This window comes from Thermobia domestica, chromosome 12 (genome assembly GCF_964235325.1).
Source record: "Thermobia domestica chromosome 12, izTheDome1.hap1.1, whole genome shotgun sequence".
NCBI lineage: Eukaryota > Metazoa > Arthropoda > Insecta > Zygentoma > Lepismatidae > Thermobia > Thermobia domestica.
Window position 1 is genome coordinate 132,717,835 of NC_137465.1, and position 24,283 is coordinate 132,742,117.

Here is a 24,283-nt window from a genome sequence, read left to right on the forward strand (position 1 = left end):
TTCCAAAGAAATGAAAGAAAAATGTTCTAACAAACATGGGACGAAAAACGTCTCCTTTCAGAGTTATGAACCGCAAAAATTCGAAAATTCACGTTTAGAAACGCCCTGCCTTAGAAACTATAGGACATATCCCAAGCGGTTTAAGGAATTACACAGGAACAAGTATGCGATTTATCTAAATATCCATGTTTTACCATCCCCGGTTATCGGTGAAACGAACTGTAAAAAGAAAGTTGAGGTATAGGGATGCTCCTTTAAGTACTAATGGTTCGTTCATTTCGCCGATAACGGAGGATGGTAAAACATGGATATTTATATAGATCGCATACTAGATCCTGTGTAATTCCTTAAACCGTTTGGGATATGTCCTATAGTTTCTAAGGCAGGGCGTTTCGAAACGTGAATTTTCGAATTTTCGGCGGTTCATAACTCTGAAAGGAGTCGTTTTCCGTCCCATGTTTATTAGAACATTTTTCTTTCATTTCATATAAAGAATCACCTCCCAAAGTTTGTTGGTGATGTTACCTACCACCCTGTATATACAAAGATGTGGCATCCGAGGGCAGTTAAAAAAGTTCCCTGAATTATCTTGTAGCTTGTTATTAGCACAATATAAGGACACATTTACTTCATCGCCTTTAAAGTTGGCACCGTCGGAACATATACACATACTTGTTCCACCACTCCTACGAACAGAGTCGTAGCTAGAGATTTCGGCGTCCGGGGAGAAATAGTATTCAACGTCCTACACACTCACCCACCAAGCTTTTATAAGAAAAGCAGCTACTACACTGAATATTTATTAAGCTGCTTGGGCAGACCATTGCAACAGCCAAAAGCGATGATTATGTATTCTTTTACAAATAAGAGATGTTTTCAAGAGACTTATTTTGGACTTTTTGTTAAACTTGACAAAACTGCCTTTGATTGTACACAAATCCACTTGAAGAACAGTTATGGAAATTTACAACTATTTGTAACGTTCCATACTATCGATAAGAAATTAAATTTCAATACATTGGAAACTAAATACATTTAAAATGTTCAAAATGGGTGACAGCATTAATTTCCACTAATAATTGTAAACTTCTGTAATGTTATTATGTATGTGACCGCACAAATAGCATTTTAATTTCGATTCTTTAATATCAGCAATTAAACGGGTTGAACCTGTTAATGATACACTTCCTTTTATTACCCTCAGGGGTCGGTGGTGTGATACTATTGTTTTAAATGTATATGCCACAACAGAAGATAAGGATGACTATATAAAAGACATTCTTTAAGAAGTATCACGGGTATACTACCAAGTTCCGCGGTACGATATGAAAATGTTATTACTCTGAAAGAGGGTTTGGTAAAATAGGTTCTGGTGACCAAATCCTTTGGTCAATATAGCGCCAACCAAACGTTTGGTCACCAGCACGAAATCATTTGGTTACGATTAGTTTGGTTGCAGGAACCTAGTATTTGGTTACCAGTATCAAATATGCATTTTGTAACTTTGACCACATAATGACCAAATAAGTATGATTTGGTTGCGAATACTAGATTTAGTTCCTGGAACTAAATAATTTGGTTGTAAGTACGAAACCTGTAAGTACTAATAATTTAGTGAATTTGACCAAAACATTTGGTAGAAATTACCAAATACTGTTGGTATAGGTACTAAACTGAAAATAATACGGTTATCGCAAAAGTCATGGGAACTTTCTTCTAACAAATATGGTAACAAAGCAAGAAATTCTTAAACATGCAAATGGAAAGTTAGTACATGTGTAAATATTACGTGTAGATTGGATGAACATATCTCAAACCATCTGCGTTAAATGATTCCCACCGGCAAAAGCCAAAACGGAACCTCCACAAAATGAAATGAAATGAAATCTTTCAAGTTTACGTCCCACGCAATGCCCGTGGAGGCTAAAGGAGACGGTGATGATGAGAAACGAATGACATGATGGAATGAAGAAAGTGGAAGGAAACGGGATAACCCCGAATAAACCCACGCACACTGTGTTTGTCCACCACAAAGTTAATTTGATGCCAGGGACCCCATGCACCAGAGGTGAATGCTCTACCACTGTTCGACTGCGGATGATTAATGGAAGGAACTGATTGTAAAAAAAAAAAAAAAAAAAAAAATGTGGAAGTGAATGTGTGAGGAAAGGGGAGAACTTCGAGAAAACTCATGGTTGAGTTGTTTGGGTGAGTTCTGGGTGAGTCTGTGGTGAGTTCTTGGCCATTTCAATAGAAAAAATGTTGAGAAATGGGCGAAAAGCTGCAAAATCGCTATGAAAATAAAATGTATAAGATCACTCACATAACGAATTATTAACAAACATGACCTCAACAACTATATTTTCTATTGCATCAGAGTATTTAATGACATTTGGTGTCCAAACAGTACAACAGTATTCTAATTTTGATCTCACATACGAAAAATATAATCTTATAAATGCTGATTCTTTGTAGAAATCCTGTTCTATCCTATAAAATAAACCTAGGTTTCTATATGCACTACTCGTTATTGTATCAACGTCTTGAGCAAAGGTTAATTTGCTATCAATAATATAACTCCTAGATCTTTGATAATATTTGGGCTAGACAAGGAAGTGTCACTTATTATATAAGTGGAGTTAATTGGATTTTCTTTTCTCGTGAAAGATACAGATTTACATTTGACACATTCATGACTAATTTATTCTTATGACATCATATTTGAACTCTCTGTAGATAATGTTGAAGTTTCACGCAGTCACCAATTGAACTTATTTTGGAGTATAATTTGAGTTTGTCGGCAAAAAGAAGTACTTCAGACGTTTTAGTACACAGAGAAATATCAACAATAACAAGAAAAGAACAACAGGGGACCTAGATTAGATCTTTGAGGGACTCCGGATAGAGTATTTAACTTAAAAATTACCGGTAAAGTAAAACATCGTCTAGGATTATCCAACTGGAACTTTCTCCAGTCCCCTCTGAAAAGTTTATTTTTAAAATCTTGGAATTCAATATTTGTATCGTTATTTGTATGTTCTATGCTCTTACTACGTTGATGTGTATGAAGTTCAAAATAAACAAGAATAGCACTCGATTTCAATAATTCAAAAACCATTTTTTCATTAATGTTTATGTTTTAACTACAAAAGCCATTCACTTTAAAACATTGACATAATACCAACTTCTTTTATCTTACATTATGATCTTACATTCTATATTTAAATCTAGGAGTACAGAATACACTCTGCTCGTCTTTCGAAACACATTGGGGGGCAGGGGCGCCTGGGAATTTTCGCCCCGGGCGCTTACAACTTACGCGACGGTCCTGACTGGAATCTATGGTAGTACACAAAAGTTTTATGATATATATATATATACTTGTATATATATATATATATATATATATATATATATATATATATATATATAGATAGATAGATAGATAGATAGATAGATAGATAGATATACAATATGTTTATTTTAACAATATTATAATAAATAAGAGTAAGCAATTCTATTTACCAACATAAAATGAAAGCTAATGAAAAAGTGCCTACTAGCAATATGATTGATTGGGGTCCGTACGGACCCCAGGTTGATAATAAATTAAAGTTTGAAAGGCTGGCGTCATAAGGTTAACATGAATCTCGCAAAAATGGGAATACAAAGTACAAACTGGATTCAGTTGGGTAAGGACAGAAGTCATTGGAGAGGTTTTATGAACGCATCATTGAACCTCCGGGTTTTATAGGCCATTGAGTTAGTTTTTTTAGTGGTGGGCACAAAAACCGGTTTTTCGGTTTTCTCCAAAACCGGTTCCGCTTTTTTCAAAAATTTGTTCTATTTCTGACCAGAATAGTGTTTCGTTGTTCTCCGGAAACCGAATTCGTTTCCACAGAAATAGTTTTTTGTTTTCCAAAAGTTTTCACCGAAACCAGTTTCGGTAAAAACCGAACTGGTTTTGAGGAAAACCGAAACCGGTTTTGGAGAAAACCGAAACCGGTTTCGGTTAAAAAGCGAACCGGTTTTGGAGAAAAACTAAATGTTGGTTTTACGGGTTTCGGTTTTTTAGAAACCGGTTTCCGTTTTTTATATAAAAAACGGTTTTGCCCATTCCTTACGGTAAAACATATTTTGTGAAATATAACGGAAATTCACAACGTTCATGTTTTGTCTGTGTGTAGATAGATAAAACAGAGCACAGCTGATACGTATGCACAGAAAACATATCCTGGCGATACAAGTAGTTGATGGAGAAATGATCCCAATATATTCCTTCAAATTGGAAGCATTTCATATGTCAATAGAATAAACACGATAACTGGTAGTGCGTTGAGTTAAGTTCTAACCCTTTTAACCCCTACTCTACGATTTCGAATATATTATTATTTCCCTTGTTTACCTTCATTTTTAATATTCCCGCGCAAACAGCACCTTGAGTGTGTCTATTCACTCCTATCATTTTCACACTTTCATTCTCACCATCGTGATTAATCCGATTGGGTAGAAAAGCGAGATTAACTAAGCAAACTCATCACCATCACAACGCTGAACACGTATTTCAGACTTGGACCGTTTCCAATTTTGAAAACTCTTATGCAAACACTATACGTCATTTCTCGACACCTTGTATATCATATCGTCATTAACAAATCGTATATATATATCTTTATTTAAGTAATAAGTAAAAAAAAAACTTGTTGTGACTCTTATTGAAACGTTTGAGTTGTGAGCGGAGTGTGCAAGAAAAAATTAATAAGTATATTTCTTTGCGAACCTACAACAATATTGATTTAATAGAGCGCCGCCTCGTTGACTCTTTTCCGCCACCTTTTCTTTCTTCTTGCTCGTTCGGCGCCCCCTTGCTATCAGCGCCCGAGGCAACTGCCCCGCTCGCCCTCCCTTAGTACTGCTCTGCCTACGAATGGTGGAAACACTGACGAAGGGCCTCTTTTGATGTCTTCCGAAGTTCAGCCGTTGTGTTAATCTCTTCTAACAGTAAGTGTTGAAACAGGTATTTTGAGACCTATTTTTAGCTTTGGAAAGAGCCAAACATCCAATGGTGCTAGTGTTTATAAGGCTATCGAAGTCTATAAAGCACAGAGGGATGCGCACGTGACAAGATTTGTGGCTGTCTCGTCTCAAAAAATGTATATCTCTCTATTGGAAGAGCCGTGTCTCGACTCGAATTTTGTCAAGAAAATCCTGTCTCGACTCGTCTCGTGCGAATCCCTAAAAGCAGATTTCCCCAATCTGCGCACGAACTTGACGTTTGCCCGTTGCTCGATTTACAACCTTGTACCAACTTGTCACCACATACTTCTCCGTTCAGCTACACTACTCGTGCACTGTTTGTTATGACCTGTTTCACACATGTCAATTTCATAATAAGGCACTCGCAGAACTGTACTGTTCATGATTCATTGTGATTGCATTACAAATGGCAAAACTACAACAACATACCGGAAACATTTTGACTATCCCTCGTATATAAATCGATAGATCTAATGGGGTTAACCAAAATGATACATGCCACTATAAAATCTCATGCATAGTTTTCGAGAAAATCCCGAAAACTTGAATTGTTTTGTAAATCTAAAAATGGATGCTGTAGGAAAACCATGATAATCATTAGGGTGAAACTGATGCTAAAATATACTATCCTTAACCTCTTCATTATGACGCTAGTAAGACGACAATCAATAGTCTTATTAATAAGATATGAAACCCAAATTGTAGCTAATACTTTAGATGTTCAAATAAATTACTGACCAAATAAGAGATATATCATTCTACGGAAAGACTAACAACAGTAGATACGATATGTTATGTTAACAGTATAATTTGCTGTATATTTAGTACATAAGTAAAAATTTCTTCCACCAAAACAATACGGTTAATTTATTGGTAACGAAAGACATGCTTTCAGCGAAACAAAAGTTCATATTTTTCCGATTTTCGTGAGTTTACCCACAAAGATATCATTTTGTTCATCCCGATGGAATCTATCGACTTATTTACGACTTTCTTTGGACAATGTTAAGGTTAGTGTAAAGGGACAGGTTTGGCGATAGATGTCACTACAGTCTTCGTATCTTTCCTATGTATTTTTTTACCTTTCACGTCAATTTACAATTTCTTTTACAGATTTTAACCTAGAGACTTCAAATTTTTAGAGAAGGAACTTCATAACCTACTAAAGGGAACAATATGTGCCGATTTTTTATTTAGAATTTTCTTCGTTGTTGAAACAGTTCCATTGTTAAAGGTTTGGATATCGATTTCAACAATCAAGCCTTTTCAACAATAAAGAAAATTCTAAATAAAATAATCGGCACGGATTATTGCTTTGATATATTATGAAGTTACTATTCTAAAAATTTGAATTCTGTAGGTTGAAATTTGTAACAGAAATCGTGAATTTTCGTGAAAGATAAAAAACACGAAGAAATGGAAGAAATACGAAGATCGTACTGCCATCTATCGAGAAAACTTGTCCCTTTAAACTTACCTTAAAAATTAAGACTTAATTCTACAGGGTGAGACACTGGATCGGGAAATTTTAAAAACGTTATTCCGAGAAAAATGATTAAATTTATTTGAGTGTTGCACACTGAGAAAAAAAAATTGTAGGTGGCGTACTTAAAAAGATAGGTTACATGCGTAATTCCTGTAGTTTTTGGACTTAACGTACAGCAGACGTATAACTGAAAACGCATGTTTTATAATACTTTCTGTATAAGTGTTCCATCTATACGTACTTTCCGTATGAAACAATGTAGGCGGTCAGGATCTCACATACAAATTGATGTATATAACATATAGCTGACGAAGGTAACATAAGTATATGCATGTGATATACGGAAAATTGTTAGATGTCAGACATCCTGCAACGGCATGATGTAACATCTAAGGACAGTGCCTATGTAGCATACGGATAACGTATGCTCCGTACTGATTTCTGTAGTAAGCAAGAGGATACCGTATATTTGTACAACATACCGCTGTCCGGAGAACGGATTTTTCTCTGTGCAAGTTGGAATACAGCTTGTCAGCTGTTTTACTTCAAAAATAAGTTATGTTCTGTAGGTTTTTAAAAAAATATCCATTGTTTTGTCGCGCGCTCGCCTCTAATATACTCGAATAGAGCCACAGAAAAATGTAACATACCAGGCTTTCTTCACGGTGCACACTATACATACTCTTTCTTGCTTGAATGTGCAACACGGGGCTTGATTTCATTGTTTACAGCGTCTTGCCTGTACTGCTTCTTGTCTTAGATAGGCTACCTTGCGGTCAATGTGAAGCTGGCCTAAATGCACAGCCTTACCTCCACTCTGCCTATGGCCCTATTGCTGTCTCGCTATTGGCAAGCGGAACTTTACTTTTCCATACATCATTACTTCGTTAAGTCCATACGAAGAACGCATCTGATTATAACAAGCAAATAAATAAATCGTAAATAAACACTTTCCATCTTAGTATCTAAAACAACAGAAATTCAAAATGGCTCAGTGGTAAGGTGCATATCTCTGTTGTGACGGGTGGACAGCATCTAATCCGTTAGTTTCTCGAGTTTTGTCAGTTTCCTTCCACACTTTCATACTATCAATTTATTTATATTTTTCAATTTTCATTATTTGTCTCCTTTAGTCTAAAGGGCATAATCGTAGGACTTTAATTTAAAAAAAGAAAAAAGTAGAAAAATCAATGAATCATATTGATTCAATGAATTGAAATTTATGGGACAAATATTCTAATACTGCTCACATAAGACTACATAATGTTACATCGAGTAGAAGGACACTTAAATTAAAATTCTTATAATCGCCTTTATCTGTTAGCAAGTTTTAATATTTATGTTATTGTAAGAAGGCTATATACGTGTGCTTATTTACAATCTAATATTACATTACTTCTGTTACAGAATATGCCATTTTGTTTACTTCCAAACATACGAGCACTTGTCTGTAGTGTAAAGAGAGAAAAAAAAAATAAGACCAAAAATTATTCCAATTGAAAGACTTGGAATGTAATTTGATAATGGAACGAAATTAAAATACATTAAAAGCTTATACAGAACAAGCCATGTAACAACGAAAACAAAGAAAATGGAGAAAACAAAGAAGTTAAAGAGTGTTCTCAAAAAAGAAGTAGAAAAATTAAAATGTGATTTTCACGGTAGGACACTTTTCTACCTTTCTTTTAAAGAGAGGAAAGTTAAAAATAAAAGAAATAAAGGAAACGGCAAAGTGTTAAAATAAAAAAAAAAGGACGGAAAAATAGAAACTGTAACAAACTGAAACGTTACCTACACGACGAGTTGTCTTGAGATTAGATGGAGGTTGAGAGCTAGACAAGGGCACAATGTCACATTCTTTCGGAGATAAAAAGAGAAATAAGAACAGCTGAAATGAAACTCTTAAGGGATGGCATGTACGAGTATAACTGTATAAGATATCAGACTTTCGAATTTTCTCACAGAAACATAAAAGGAAGAAGAGAAAACCAACTTGGGATGTGTACGGATGGAACTTAAAAAAGTTTCATTTTGTGCCTCACCACTCTCCACCACGCTGATCTTGCTCTCCAAGTTCATTTCAACGTGTACCAGAAGTGCCATCTTCATAAAAAAAAAAGACACTTGTAGTAAAAAAAAAAAAGATAGGATAAGAAAAAAGAGGTAAGGAAATGAAAGAATAGTGTGACATTTTCAACATTGTCCAATATTCCTTTTAATAATAAAAAGTGTACTCTTATTCGGCTGGGTGAGATTTTCGGGTTTATTTAGGAATGAGTTCAACCGTTATAATGTGTGTTAAGTAAGCCGCCAATAGCAAAATTAATCATACGATTAGTAAAGAGACAAATATATATAAAAGAGTTTTAAATTTAATTCCAAATAATAAGTGCGCCAATTAAATGTATGTGTCACTCTTACGAGTACCGTATATGCGTCATTGTTAACTATGTGTGTCAGTGCTAGCAGATTGTGTGTCACTGTTAGAAGAAGCTAAAGAAGAGTAGATATACCGACTGCAGTTGGTTCAGAAGTTATACCCACAAGACAAGGTAAAGCGCCGTGAGTTCTGTGAGACTATGCAAAATTTCATGGAGGACGACGAAAACTCTCTGACGAAGATAATTTTCAGCGATGAGGCGACATTTCACTTAAGTGGAAAGGTGAATAGACACAATGTAAGGATATGGGGAACCCAGAATCCTCATGCAACTGTAAATGTGGAACGTGACTAACCGAAAATCAATGTTTTTTTGTGCAGTATCAGAGCGTCGGGTGCACGGTCCGTTCTTCTTTCAGGAACAAACAATTACAGGTGAAAGTTACTTAGCATTGCTACGTAACTGGTTGATTCCGCAACTTAGTAATGCAGAGATAGACGACTTCATTCTACAATAAGATGGAGCGCCGCCACACTGGCATCGTGCTGTACGCAGGTTTCTAAACGAGAACCTCCCAAACCGATGGATAGGGCGCTCTGAAGTCAATGATCAAGTTCTTTGCAAGTGGCCTCCAAGATTACCTGACCTCACTGTTTGTGACTTCTTTCTGTGGGGATTTGTGAAGGACACAATATATGCACCTGCACTACCCGCAACTCTGAACGATCTCCAAGAACGCATCAGTGATGCTGTCCACTCCATCACGCCGGATATGCTTCACAACGTCTGGTTGGAGATAGATTATCGCCTCGATATTTCCCGCGTTACAGGTGGCGCGCATATCGAGTGTTTGTGATTTCAATTATTGCTACAAAAACTTTTTGAGTTTGTGTATCACTGTTCAAAATTTCAGCAAAATATTCCTTCGCATATTAAATTTACACTAATTTGAAACCTGGGACTGTTTCTGTGCTCACCCAAGCACTTACCAATAAATGTAATACATATATTAAAAATTAAATACACTCACTTACCAATATACTTAATATCTATATATATTAAATAATTAAATGAAACAACTTACCAATATATTTTAATATGTACCTGAAATAAATAATTAAATAAAATCATTTACCAATATACCTAATTCAAATATTAAAAATTAAATATGACCACTTACCAGCATATTTTAATACATATATTAAATAAAATGATTTACCAATATATTTAATACATATATTAAATAATTAAACAAAACCACTTACCAATATTTTAATACATAAATTACGTAATTGATAATATGTTTCACCGGATTAAAAACAGTAATTATTTCTCGATATTTATGAATGAGAATTTATCATTAAGTATCTCTTGTTATTCAGCTCAACCTGATCTGTTAATTGATTTATGTTTATATTTAGACAATGTTGTAATTACACAAAAATTAAAGTTAAGCAGCAATGATAATTTTGAACTCTATCTCATTACCTATTTACTACTGTCGTCTTGCTAGTGTCAAAATGAAAAGATACGAAGGTCTGTTTTATCTTAATTCATGGTCTTCTACAGCGTCAATTTTAATATTTACGAATTAAAAAGTTTCTCTCAATTTTCTTGAAACCTATGTATAAGTAATAAAACTCAGTCAAATGTTATTTTTCAGGTTACTGAGATATATCGACATGTGTACAAGTCTCACCTTTGGGCATATTGTTATTCGTTACACGCTAGTAACATTTTTAGAATTAAACCTAGAAATATCAAGTTATTTTAGGTTATGGTTAATTATATCTCAAGTTATTTTAAGTTATTTTAGGCTCAATGGTAGAGCTTTTACCTCTGGTGGTTCGATCCCCGGCTAAGTGGGCTTGTGGTGGACATCTTGCTCGTGGGTTTTCTCGAGGTCGACTTCCATTTATTCCCACTTTGTAATTCCACCAATTCTTCTATCATCATTCATTTGCTTTAATCATCATCTACCTTAGCCTAACAGGCATAATCGTAGAACATTAGACTTAAAGATTTGATTTAATTTTATTTCATTTTTGATGTCTAGTTGACAAGATAAAAACGTACAATAAAAACATCTTGCCAATAGTACAAAACTATTGCCTGGTTGATATATATATACTTTATTTAATTCGCAGACATGGTTGATACAGTTACTTTTGATATTTTGGCCAGACAATAGTCTGATTCTTAAGATTAAATTTATTATGATGTTCAAATGAAATGGTATCAGGTAGTCCCAATGAAGGGGAATCCTCAGTCACTATCCTATTTTCTAAACTACTTGTGAACTATTTTTTACTCAATATGACAAATTGTGTAAGTATATATAACATACAAATAACTTAAGATGATAAATTGGCTGATAACATTTCTTTGGATTTTTTTAAAACAAATATTATCTTGTGGGTTTGAGGAGCCCCCTATTGGGTTAGGTTAATATATGAATATGTTTCAGATTAAACGTAAAAACTTGTAAATTTGAAACCATGTTTTCGTTTCGTTTTCTATGTACGTGAGATTTCTCTGCTACACCTTTTAAGAAATATCCGAAAATCCTGTATGACATTTATCTTCAACTTTGGCTTATGCAACTAAACTTCGTTTACGGTATACATCTGTAGTAAAGCAATATAATATGGAACTCATAATAGCTTACATTAATTCCCACACAATAACAGAATAGCCATCACGATAGAGGAATAGAACAGTTACAGTGAAACATTTCGCTTGTATAAACGGATTTATTAAGTCACATTCTCCCATTTGCTTGATTCATATATAACGCAGTGATCTCTGGACAGAGAAATTTGGATCATTCTGAGGTAGAAGCGAGCTTTAATATTAATGTAACTCATTCAAATAAAATACGTTGTTCCACTGTGGGATCACCTTTGTCTAAGGTAGACAGGTGAAAATTAAAGTAGTGTAAATCACTGTTTAATAAAACAAAACGACACAAAAACGAGATCTTAATAAATGAACCTGTTAATAGAAGAAAAACGGGTCTTAGAACACTTTGGTGATGACTTTTGTTTGAGTCAGCTCGTTTAGAGTCTCGCTTCTCATACTTATCTGTCCCGATGACTCGAACAGACTCGGCGACTCAGTGATCTGGATCTGACTGATTCCAGATCACATACAACCAAATTCGTGACCTTTTACACCATTGCTACAGATATCCTCTTGAAACACAATTCTTTATCAGTCATATTCACTGTTCCAGACAATATGATGAAACATGTTTTTCTTTTAATTAATTAATGTAAAACAAATTGTAACATTTGTTCCGTACAGAGAAACATGAAAGCAAACATTTTCACAGAAAAAAATATAATCATTCATATTAGGTCACTGTTAAATAAACATTATGAAATAATAAATTATTTGACCTCATGCGCTGATAATGATTGTTGTTTTCTATTTGTTAAACAAATCAATACACATCTACATAATGGCCTGCAATTTTATAATAAAAGCTTTAAAAATGACACATAAAAAGTAGCAGTATTTCCTCCAACCGGGTTTATTTTTCATGTAAACTAAATGTAGCCATGAGTGCGTGGTTCTCTATGCATGAATAAACAAAGGATGAAGCTGCGGCGCAATCAATTTAATGCGTAAAATTATTTCATTAATTTTCTGTCTACTAGGTAATTTAGTTAAGACATCAAACTGTAATATTCCAGCAAATATTATAATAATTTTAATCAGTGGTTTCCAACCGGTATATCGCGTAACTTTAGAATTTAAAAATCATGAAACATTTAATGAATAAAGTCAACTTTTTCACAGATTGTACAAGTCGATACCTCCAGTGGCAATAACAATGCTCAGCTCTACACAGTGTTACTACTTTATGGGAACTTATAATCTTACAGATCATAATTTATATTATTTTTTTTAAAAAAAAAAGAAATAAACGAATGTGTCACGTCATCTTGGACCGTCGGTAAAGTGTATAGTCAAGGACAAAAGCTTTGGAACAATTGCTTTAAACTACAGACAACATCAATGTATTAAAAAAAATACATAGTTGTCAAAAAATGCGCTCTGTCCACTACATTTAGCAATAGTTTCTATAATTTCAATTAAAATTTAAGCTCTCTCGTTCTTAATTGTTTTTGGGTTCCTTCTTCTTGATATTCGTATAGTTGTGTTTGATTTCTAATATGATTACGTATAGGCCTTGTAATATGCTAAAGTAATGGCCAAGAATCAAAGCCTCACCACTAACAAAGCTATTAATTATAAAGAAAAAAGTTATGCTCTTTAGGCTAAAGGAAACGAATGATTTATGAAATTGAATGTTTATTTTCCCCAGCGGGAATTGAACCCTGGACCACATACCCCAAAGGCGCACGCGCTAGCCACTAGAACATCTAGGTCAGAAAATCCAATTTGTGAGCGAACTCCTTCCTGGCTATGTGGTGGCGTACCGGGTTTAATTTCCAGTGGGAGCCTATATCATTCGGACCTCACGTTCAGCTGTAGGTCCATGTCTCATACAGCCTAGGTGCTGAGCAAGATGTTAAACTCCAAATCAACTAACCAAACAATTTGTGAGCCTATACCTAATGATGAATCGCCTTTTGTTTCGTTCACCTCTTACGACAAGATATGCGGAAACATACTTATTCCAAATGTTCCACAATAATATATTTTTACATTGATAACTAGATTAATGAACAAACGTATATCTAAATAATCGTATCCTTAATAAATAATGATCCGACCACAGTTAAATATTTTAAATATTATACTGCTTCCAGAGCAAATGACACATATATACGCAAATGTTTATTCGATTTTACTGCGCTTTTTGCTGGCGTTCCACTTGTAATATAAGTGTAGCAACAGGTAATGTTGGTAAGTTATTTTTTCTTTGTTTGAAACAATTAATGACAAGATTTTTCGATAAATATTGTATATGCCTATGCTCGCAGCATTGGGAAGTATAATAATATCTACTATAGTAACCTGGAACTGAGGTAACGGAGAAAATTGTCACCAATGAGAGTATAAGTAAAAATCTACATTTAAAAATTGGACTAGGAAAAATAAATTATATGGTTTCAAGTATATTTTGTTCTCTTGTAAAATTTCTTTTCTGACATATAAAGGGAAATACTTCTCTTAGAATTACTAAATATTAATTAAAAATCTAGATAACTAATTCGGCTATGAAAGAATTAAAGTATTTTGAAATACAGCTGATTGTCTGCAGTTATTAAAACACGTGTCTTACGCGCGTATTCGAACGTGAATTGTTATCGAGCTGAGTGGTTTTACTCACTCAAGAAAAGCCGATTATTAAAAAAGAAATACTTTTAGTACGAATGGACGCTGATAATTTTTGCTTCCAATGTCATAAAAACACTAGAAATCACAGAGCCAAGTATGTACCATCAAGTGAAAGCTTACACAATTCTCTACCAGATAGTGTACTCATTTTTTCACACAGTCGCCATTTACTGCAAAACATTTGCTCGAACGATGAACAAGTTGTTTCGTTCCGTCGGCGTAGAACTCAGGATCATGTGAACGTAACCAAGTAACGAACAGCAGTCACAACTTCTGCACCACAGGTATAGTGTGTGCCTTTCATATGTCCTTTCAAGTTTGAAAACAAAAAATCACTAAGGGCACAATCAGTGCTACAAGGTGCATGGGGTAACACAGTGAACTTCATGGTTTCAGGGGAAGCTGTAGTCATGTGCCCTGTGTGCGGTCTTGCATTGTTATGGTTTATGAGAACATCCACCTTTTGTCGAATCCTCTTGACACGTGCAATTAATCTTCTCAGTGTTCCTACATACGACTCAGAGTTTACACTTTATCTGTTGTGTAAGAATTTACAAAGAACAACACCATCTCGTCTATCCCAGAACACTGTCAGAAGCACCTTTCCTGCTGATGGCACTGTTTTGGCTTTCTTGGATCTTGGAGAACCACTGTCGCAAGATTCTTTTGTTTTCAGGGTCATAATGATGGGCGTATGACTCATCACCTGTGAGATTCTCTACAGAAATGCATAACCTTCAGCCTCGTGCCACTGCGGATATTGTTGACAAATGTGTAACCTCTTCTGTTTCATTTTTTCTGTCAACAGACTAAGTACCCAACCTTGAGGGGCACTAAACATTGAATAATGTGTGTCATCCTTTCACGTGAGATGCCAAGGATATGGTAGAGTTCATGCTGTGTGATTCTTCGATTCTGACAATTTATTAGCACGTTGTTTGTGATGATCATCTGTCACACTCACTGATCTTCCTGTATGGGGTTCATCATTCAGTGGTGAGGTGCCCGGATCTGCGTTCTTGGAATTTCGGGCCCAACGCCTCACTGGTCTCACATCAACACATACTGCACCATATACGTACTTGAATCATTCCAAGATGAATGTTAATAGATGGAACATCCTCTGCTGTGACAAACTCTATCATTGCGCGCTTTTTTAACCGTATATCCAAACATGCTGTCACGTTTGCATGTTCTCAGAATACCGTCACACTAGCTTCAAACTTGATACTCCTCAAGATCACAGACCACACGTCACACTGCTGCTCTCATTCGGTGATTTCTGGCGTACCTGAAAAAAATAAAAAATGGGAGGCAAAAACTATCAGCATGACCTCGTATGTTAATACTATGTACACATGTTAATGCTATGTGTATTCTTTGAGTAATACATAGCTAATCGAAGTATCTATAGCAAATCAATGTTTTGTTTTAAAAATACGATTAACCTTAATGATATTTAACAAATTATATTCTAAAGTCAAACATTATTGATTAATTTTAGAATATAATTGAGTATTTTATTTTACTTTATTGGATTTGAACGCAACAGGATAGAGCCCATTTACAGTGTTCGTACACAGTTTACACGATTTTTACAGGTACCGGTATTATATGTTATTATAAATTCATTTTACTATATTTTTCTTATAAGTTTCTATCTTACAACATAAATCAATACCTTTAACTTTTTTAACTTACACTATTATATGTTGCACTCATTCTCCATGTTGGCGATTTCTGGAGTTCTTGGTTTTCCAGAATAAAATATATCAAAATAATCTGGTCATGTGTTTCGAGGTAGACATGAATTTTAAAGGATGAAATAAGTTCGTTACAGTCAACTTTACCATTAAATATTTTATAAAGGAATATCATATCTTCTTTTTTGTTATAAACTCATAATACCAAAATTAGTATTTAAAGAATCACTGCTATCTGTCTGTGGGGATACGTGTGTTGCTTCTTTTCGTTAGATATCTAAATAAAAATGATTGATTTTTTTTCTAGTTTGGCAATATTATTTTTGAAGAGCGAATTCCAAATAGTGCATGCATATTCCAATTTGGAACGAACATAGACTTCATATAGTCTTTGAAGTTTTTTTTTCTTTTTTCTTTTTTCTTTTTTTTTTTTTTTTTTTTTTTTTTGTCAATCGTCCAGTTCTAAGTATTAATCCAAGATTTCTATGCACTTCATTACTGATTTTGTCAATATGACAGTCGAATGTTAATGTGGAATCATATAAGATACCTTAGTCCCTGTTTCCAGAGTTGGTAGTATTTTGTTGTCAATTGAATATGAAAAATGTGTCGGTACCTTTCGTCTTGTGCATGTCATTACTTTACATTTGTTAACATTTATTTCAAGTAAATTTTCCTCACACCACTTAATTACAGAGATAAGATCGCGTTGGAACTTCTCAAAGTCAATAACAGAATTTATTGAATAGTAAATTTTCAGATCATCTACAAATAATAGTGTATTTGAATTTTGTGTGCAACTAGGAAGGTCATTAATAAATAATAAGAAAAGCAAAGGCCCCAGGTTGAAACCCTGAAGTACCCCAGATAGTACTGAATAATCATTTGATCGGCATTCTTTATATACAATAAATTGTTTACGAGTTTCTAAATACGATGAGAACAGTTTAATAAGGGACAACGAAAAATGAAACTGATTGAGTTTGTGCAATAATTTACTATGGTTTACGATATCAAAAGCTTTGAAAAAATCCGTGCAAATTACGTCAAATTGAGCCCCTGATCCAGTGAATGTGCAATATAATTGTAATTATGCTAAGATTTGTTAGTGTGGATCTACGTTTTAGAAAGCCATGCTGGTACTCTGACCTGACGTTCGTAATGCGTTGGTATAAAATAGTTTCAAAGAGTTTTGCAAAAACACACAAAATAGCAACCGGACTGTAATTTTCAACTTCTCTTTTACAGTTTGATATGAGTATTCACAATATAAGTGAATATATTGATTGAGTAATTTTAATTTAATTTTAAACTTTTAACATGTATTAATAAAACAAATTTGGCGAAAGCACTATTAATAATACTTGTGTAATAGTTTCAGGAGCAGGTCATAACCTGTTCAGTCAAAATCACAACACTCAGAAAATATCAAAAAGCCCACATAAATAATGGTCCTGCCCAGACAGAAATGGACAAATATATCAAATCATGAACGGTCATAACCCACACACCTACGAATTGTTAAAACGCCTACACAATTGGTCATAACTCACAAATAAATGGGCAAATCCCCTAAACGCACGAACGGTCATTACTTCTACAATACCTACGTAGGCAAGCGGTCCTAACCCCCAACAATCTAATCTCCACATAAATGGACAAAAACCCCACACGCAGAAATTGTCACAACGGCCACATTAATGAACAAAATCTCCATACAATTGAATAAATCCCCCATATTTCGAAATTATTATGGTTCTACGTGTTATAAGTCACACACTGAAAATAGAAGAACGCTTGGCTGTGGGTGATTGACCTAGATCCATAGTTTTGATAATGTAATATATCGCGTTCATCAGACATATTATATCTGATGTGGATGGAGGTAATGTTACGTTGTTGAAAATGTTATACAAGAGTTATTAATACATGTTGAATATTTTCCAACAAGGGACATCACTCAAGTGTCCGCCTCGGATTTCAATGATTTTTTTTTCTGATAGAGGAAATGTGCGTATTATTTGTAATGACAGAAATTTTTGCCATGGTGCATGTTTTCTATTTTTTATAGTTTTTAAGAGTTGTGATGTGGTTATTAGAGATTACTACAGAAGTCCCTTACTACTCCTTGTAAACGGAGTGTTGAAAGAACAACCATGTAGATACATATAAGGCCTAGGGGGAAGTCGTATAGTAGGTATGATCTTGAAGACAATCATCTTGAAATCCGCCATTTTGAATTAAATTGAAATTTTGAAAAATGAAAACCATAGCATGTGACACCTCATTTTAATAGCAAATTTTCCCAAAAAGCCAATGGTATGCATATTTTTGCTCTATAGTTAACCAGTATGAATTTAGGACTGTTTCTAATGTGTACTAAACGTCCATTATTCGATTCAAATTGGCAACACACCTAATTTTTTCACCGCATGTTTTAAGATTCCAACTGGCACTTTGCAATTGTTGCCATGGCTCATGTTTTCTAAATTTATTACATTTTTTAAGAGTTGCGATTTGTCATTTCATGAATAGTGTTGGGATAATCATCCAGCAATCTTTCTAAATTTTGAAGACTTGCAATGCAATACATGAGAAGCCTTTGGACCTATGTGACGTAAAGAAATACAAAGAAAATTTTAACAAATTGTTGTTATATGCATACAAAATTATCAGGAAATCTACCCTATATGTTGCGCAAACGACAAACAACAAAATAGTTTTAAAATACAACTTTAAAGGAACAGCAGCAAAATATCAAAGAGGCATAATGTGACTGTTCCGAAGACGCTGTTTGCACCATGAACATAATATGAAAACAGGTAACTTGTTTATAAAAGAGGTGTAACTTAACCGAGTTCCCGATCAAAACTGGGATCGAGATCCCGAGTTATAAATCTTACAAATATGAACTTTCGTCAACAATCGCTATAAAACGAATGGCATTTTTGTCTGACCAGCTAAAAATTGCCATAGAAAATAAATACATAATTAATAAATGAACAATAAAGAAATAAATATAAAACAAAACAAACGACCATTGAGTTACACAACAATCATATTTCGTTTTCCTTTTTGAAATGAATTTAAATTTGATTTCTCGTCTTATCTACTATCCATTACAGCTACGTCTTCTTCGGTATTACCTGAATGCAAAGTTGGAGTTGTTTCGTTGTGCGAAGATTCATGTAGATAAACTCGTTTTTGAAGGCAAGTATAGGAAGTTAATAATTACATTGTAAGACTTCAAAATTCCGGAAAGATTGCTGGATGCTTATCCCAATACTATTCATGAACTGACAAATCGTAACTCTCAAAAATGTAATAAATTTAGAAAACATGAACCATGGCAACAATTGCAAAGTGCCAGTTGGAATCTTAAAACATGCAATGAAAATTAGGAGTGTTATCATTTTGAAAGATCGAATATTGGACGTCTGGTGCACATTAGAACCAGTCCTAAATTCATACTGGTTAACTATAGGACAAAAAATATGCATACCATTGGCTTTTTGGGAAATTTTGCTATTAAAATGAGGTGTCACATCTATGATTTCCATTTTTCAAAACTTCACTTTAATTCAAAAAAGCGGATTCAAAGATGGCTGCCGTAAAGGTTACCCTTACCGCACCCCTTGCCTCTAGGCAAAATATGTATTACCGAAGCTCTTATACACTTATTATCATTAATATGCGGATTAGAAGTGGAGGTAAGGGACTTACGCACATAGTAAATATAAACAATTAATATGCCTGTAACTTTTTCCCAAATGTGCATATCTTAAAACTAACTTCACCATTGTTTCCCCTGATTAAATTTTAGCCAGAAATTATGTACTATATTATCCTATTCCTATTTAAAAAGCTTGACCTTAATTCAAAATGACAGATTTCAAGATGGCTGCCGTCAATATCATAAGTACCATACGACTTCATCCTAGGCATTATGTATATCTACATAGTTGTTCTTTCATTAACATTTCGTTTGCAAGTGGTAGTAAGGAACTTCTGCAGTAATATCTAATAACCACAGCACAACTCTTAAAAATTATTTTAAAAACTAGAAAACATGCACCATGACAAAAATTTCTGTCATCACAAATAATGCATTTATACCCTCTAACAGAAAAAAATTCATTGAAATCGGAGCCTGACACTTGGGTGATGTCCCTTGTAAGTTAAAATAAGCATTAATATTTTAGTATTTCAGGTAGTTAAATGGTGGCAATGGTAAATGACAAACAGAGGACATTTTGCGTGACTAGTCCTAATTTGGCAATAACTTCTCGGAGAATTTTGCGTCAGTCACAAACAATGCTACAGTTAAATTTTGAAGTTTCTTCCACATGATAATGATTTCAAAGACAGAGAAAGATTGAACTGTATAATTCCCTACAAGTGTATTGATTCGTGATTTAAAAAAATAAATCAATAAAAGAAAACAAACTGAACGTGGGAAAGCCTTGAATTTGCCTGTAAAATTGAGGACAAAGATCCAATGCATATTTCTATGGTAGTAACTTCAAAATGAAATTATATATAAAAAATGGGATGAGTATTGTAAGGAGATTTATTTTCTTGGTGTAAAACAAAATAGTAATTAAAGTGATTTGCCATTACAAAGATATTCATACACAGAAAAGAATAAGTATGAAGAAACGACACTTTCATAACTGCAGCATATAATAACCAAAATTGTTCTCTGTGGAAAATTAACGAAATTTAATACCGTATCTAACGTCTACTTGTACTGATTTCCATGCTTCTGCAGTATCTTATCGAAACATTACGAGGAAAGAGATACTATCAAAAAATATATATTCGTTTAAAGTGTAATCTAAATCCATTGTAAAGTACAAACTAAAGCTTCTGCTGGCAGATGCAAGAGTTTCAAGAGGTGCTGCCAGTTTCTTCTTTGGAGTCATTTCTATGCAACACATATGCAACTTCTACTTTTCAGACCGCTGCAGCTACAGTTCAGCAGTGGTTCTCTATGGTGTAGAAGTCAAACGTTTAAATGCTCTTAAATACCTTCACTTCAGATTTCCAGGAAGACGTTTTGATTCTAGAACGTATTATCAACACTATAGAATATTGATATTTCTACAATGAACACATTTAATTAATATAGTGTATGTTTATATAATATATTTTTTAACAAATGAATGACATAATTTTTATCCGTGTAGGTTATGGTAATTGGAACGAAAGTCAGAATAGGTACTAATATCCTTTTCCTCTGTAACTCATTTATGTTTAATTCTATGCAAATTTTGTAAATAACATTTTTGTTTGGAATGAAAGAAGGTAAAGGAAAGTTCATTATACTTTTCTTTATATATGTTGCCCTTCCAAAGATATAGTCATAGCTTTAAGTTTTCTCAGTTGTTTCTCATACATATATATATATATATATATATTAAAAAAAAACTTCGCCCAATTCTACAAGCTTAAATAGATTCCGTAATTGTATGCACAAAAGAAAATATGTTATTGGTTTTACTGCCACTCATGTTATACATGTCGTTTCATAACTAAGAGCGCGAGGTTGCCGACTTGAAAGAATAATTTCTGATAATGGGGAATTTTTGAAGGGCTTTTCGCCCCTTTTTGGGCTTTTTCTCAGCCCCTATTCAACCGTTTGGTGGGTAGCCTTTCAAGGCTCTGTAAATTTAAGGTTGTTTTGCCCTACACATTCTGGAACCGATCGAGTGAAAGGTATTTCAATACTTTTGTATTTTTTCAACGGCTATCAACCTGTTGATGGGCTAGACGTAGGGGCTAAAACAAGACATATCGGGAAAATTCCTCTTACAGTAGTTGCTACAATAAAATAGTTACAGCAATTTTTCTTAAATTTGCAACTCACCTTCCCCCAACCAACGCGATATATAATAAACCAACCGGTCTTCGCACGGCAAATGTACGAATTGTATGCTTTCAAAATATATGATCTAAGATTGGATTAGATTTAAGTTAACAGCATCAGGAGTGTCATTGTACACCTCAGTAACCACAACATCTATGGATCCAACGCGGTCGTTTTCGAATATTTTGACGTGTCACATCCCCCTCCCCCTTCCCTCGTTAAAACCGTTCGGATCATTGTTTTCGCTGGATTAACCTACATTTCGCAGGGCGAATATTCTATTATTAATTCAAATTTACCAATGGCGATACTGAAAATTACTTTGTTGGGATATTTATTACTTACTATTGATTGTCTTTACATGTAATATGCTAAGAAGATTGCAGACAGATTTCAACTATATAATTTTTAATGTATGAACATATATTCTTTTTTATTTTATAATTAACTCGTAAAAATATAATGTAGAGAAAACTTCTGACGTCCAAGTGTTCTTTATCATTGTCTGCAAAACAAATGTTACCGCAGAACTCTTCATTGCCACCACACTTACACATTTCTGTGCACGGTAAAGTCCTTGTTTTACACATGAAATTTACAACACAACATCCTTTCTCACAACCACAACGTACTTGTTTCAGTAACCATTCTGGTGCACGTGGCATGGAACTCATCATAGGAGAATACTTGTTTTCAGATTTCTCTCATCCAAACTGTGATGGTTCTGAGAAGTTTTGGTGTTGCTTATCAGCATTGCGTCACACCAATTCTTGATAATGTACTCTTAAAATGTGTGGTGTCAGGGAGGATTTTGTTCGACGTAAATTTTCACTTTGCACATCTTTTCTTGAAAACTCCCACCAGCGCAATTCACCTATGTCTATTTTTTTTCTCGACAAGTCAACTTGGCAAATGAATTGCTTGATTAGTTCCTCATGTTTTAATTTAAATTCTTCAAAATTCAAGTAATCCCATAATCTGAAGAATTTCTTTCTCTGTTGCTTGGAAAGCTTTGCAAAAAGACAGTTGCCTTTATTCTTGAAAGACCCGGTGATATCACTACCAGAAAGTGCGTGTAGAGCAAAGAATGTCTGAATTTTCATCGGTCTAATACTGGAATAAATCGTTTATTATCCATGTATTTTATCAATAAATCCATATTTTCCATAAATCCATATTTTCGTTAATCAGCACCACATCCGGTGACAAACATAGAGACTTTTGGAAAATGTTGCGACTACCAGTCAAATGTGAAAACGTTTGCATCTGGTGAACATATGTGCAGGGTAGTAGAATGACGTGACATATACAATGAATGTAAAATAATTTTGGTATCAGCTTCCTTTTGAGTGTCTTGAAGTTCTCTACAATCATTTCCCATTTCCATCTTATGACTTTGCGTCATTTCTCCAACTATCAGGTTTTTTTTTTTTTTTTTAATCTTCTGTCCATGCAATATGACTTTATTTGCAAGATATGATGTTAGTGCGTCCTTAGTTTTTGAATGAGACAAGAGAGATCTTTTTTGACAATCTTTGGATATTGGTAGAATCTGTAATGTTTACTCAATAGGCATTCTTTCCCAGCTTTTCTTTTACTCGTAGAGTTCTTGAGTGAATCTTCTAGATAAGTATCAGATACCAAGTGAGCTTCTTTGTACTTCAGCAAGTAAGGTTTTATCTTCCGATTAAATTCAAATTTATATTCCGATTAAGGTCATAGCAAGTTTTGACATAGGTTTATTCAGAGCGATGGCATATTGGTACGCTCTACATTTACCTCTTTAATAAGTTCTACTACAATTTTTTTTTTACTGTACTCTCCCGAATGTAATCGAGATAAATTTTTCATAGTTTTCTGAGTAATATAACCACAATATCTTTGATTTGCAGAAACTACTATCAGAGATGCACTACCATCTCTCAAAATAATAACAAAAATTGTTTCTGTCTTACAACTTTTAATCCGACAAAGAGAGACCAATGTATAGGATGTCTCATCTCTTAGAATAACATATATACTTTATACACACAATAAAAAATGAGGTGCTAACACAAAATGACTACCACTTTAACGTATTTCTTGTGTAGGCTATAAGAACAAAAGATGGCAGAACTGCTATTCATGTAACCTTTGTCAGACAATTCAAAGGTTTACAAAACTGTTTTCGTGACAGATTATAGAAAACTTAGTACGTTATTCATTACTTGGCTCACGTGCCAAATATACTGCGTTAGGCTTTGCTCATAGCAAACAATAGAATCCAATGCAAATTTTCAATGCCAGTTACTACTTATTTCAGAGATGTCCTTGGTGTTAAATTAACATACAAGTAACACTCTAAAGTGGTACTCATTTTGTATTAATTTTACACCTCATTTTTTGTTGTACAAGAATGTTGTGGTAATAGGTCGAAGAGGACACACTCAGTGAATATTATTGAGGATATTTTATGTAAATGATATATAGAAGACAGGTTCGGATTCAAGATGGA

At 34.1% G+C, this 24,283-nt stretch overlaps 1 long non-coding RNA gene across 2 annotated transcripts in view; it reads right to left on the bottom strand.

Annotated features, from left to right (window-relative positions):
• LOC145665789 (uncharacterized) overlaps window positions 1-24,283 on the bottom strand; it is a 131,549-nt gene that overhangs the window by 22,374 nt on the left and 84,892 nt on the right. Inside the window, exon 4 of one of the 2 annotated variants that reach the window (XR_014127649.1) lies at window positions 13,655-15,508. The exons of the other annotated variant lie outside the window; for it this stretch is intronic. This is a non-coding gene — a long non-coding RNA (uncharacterized LOC145665789). Of the gene's footprint in view, window positions 1-13,654; window positions 15,509-24,283 lie in introns of those variants that run through there. 2 annotated transcript variants of the gene reach the window in all.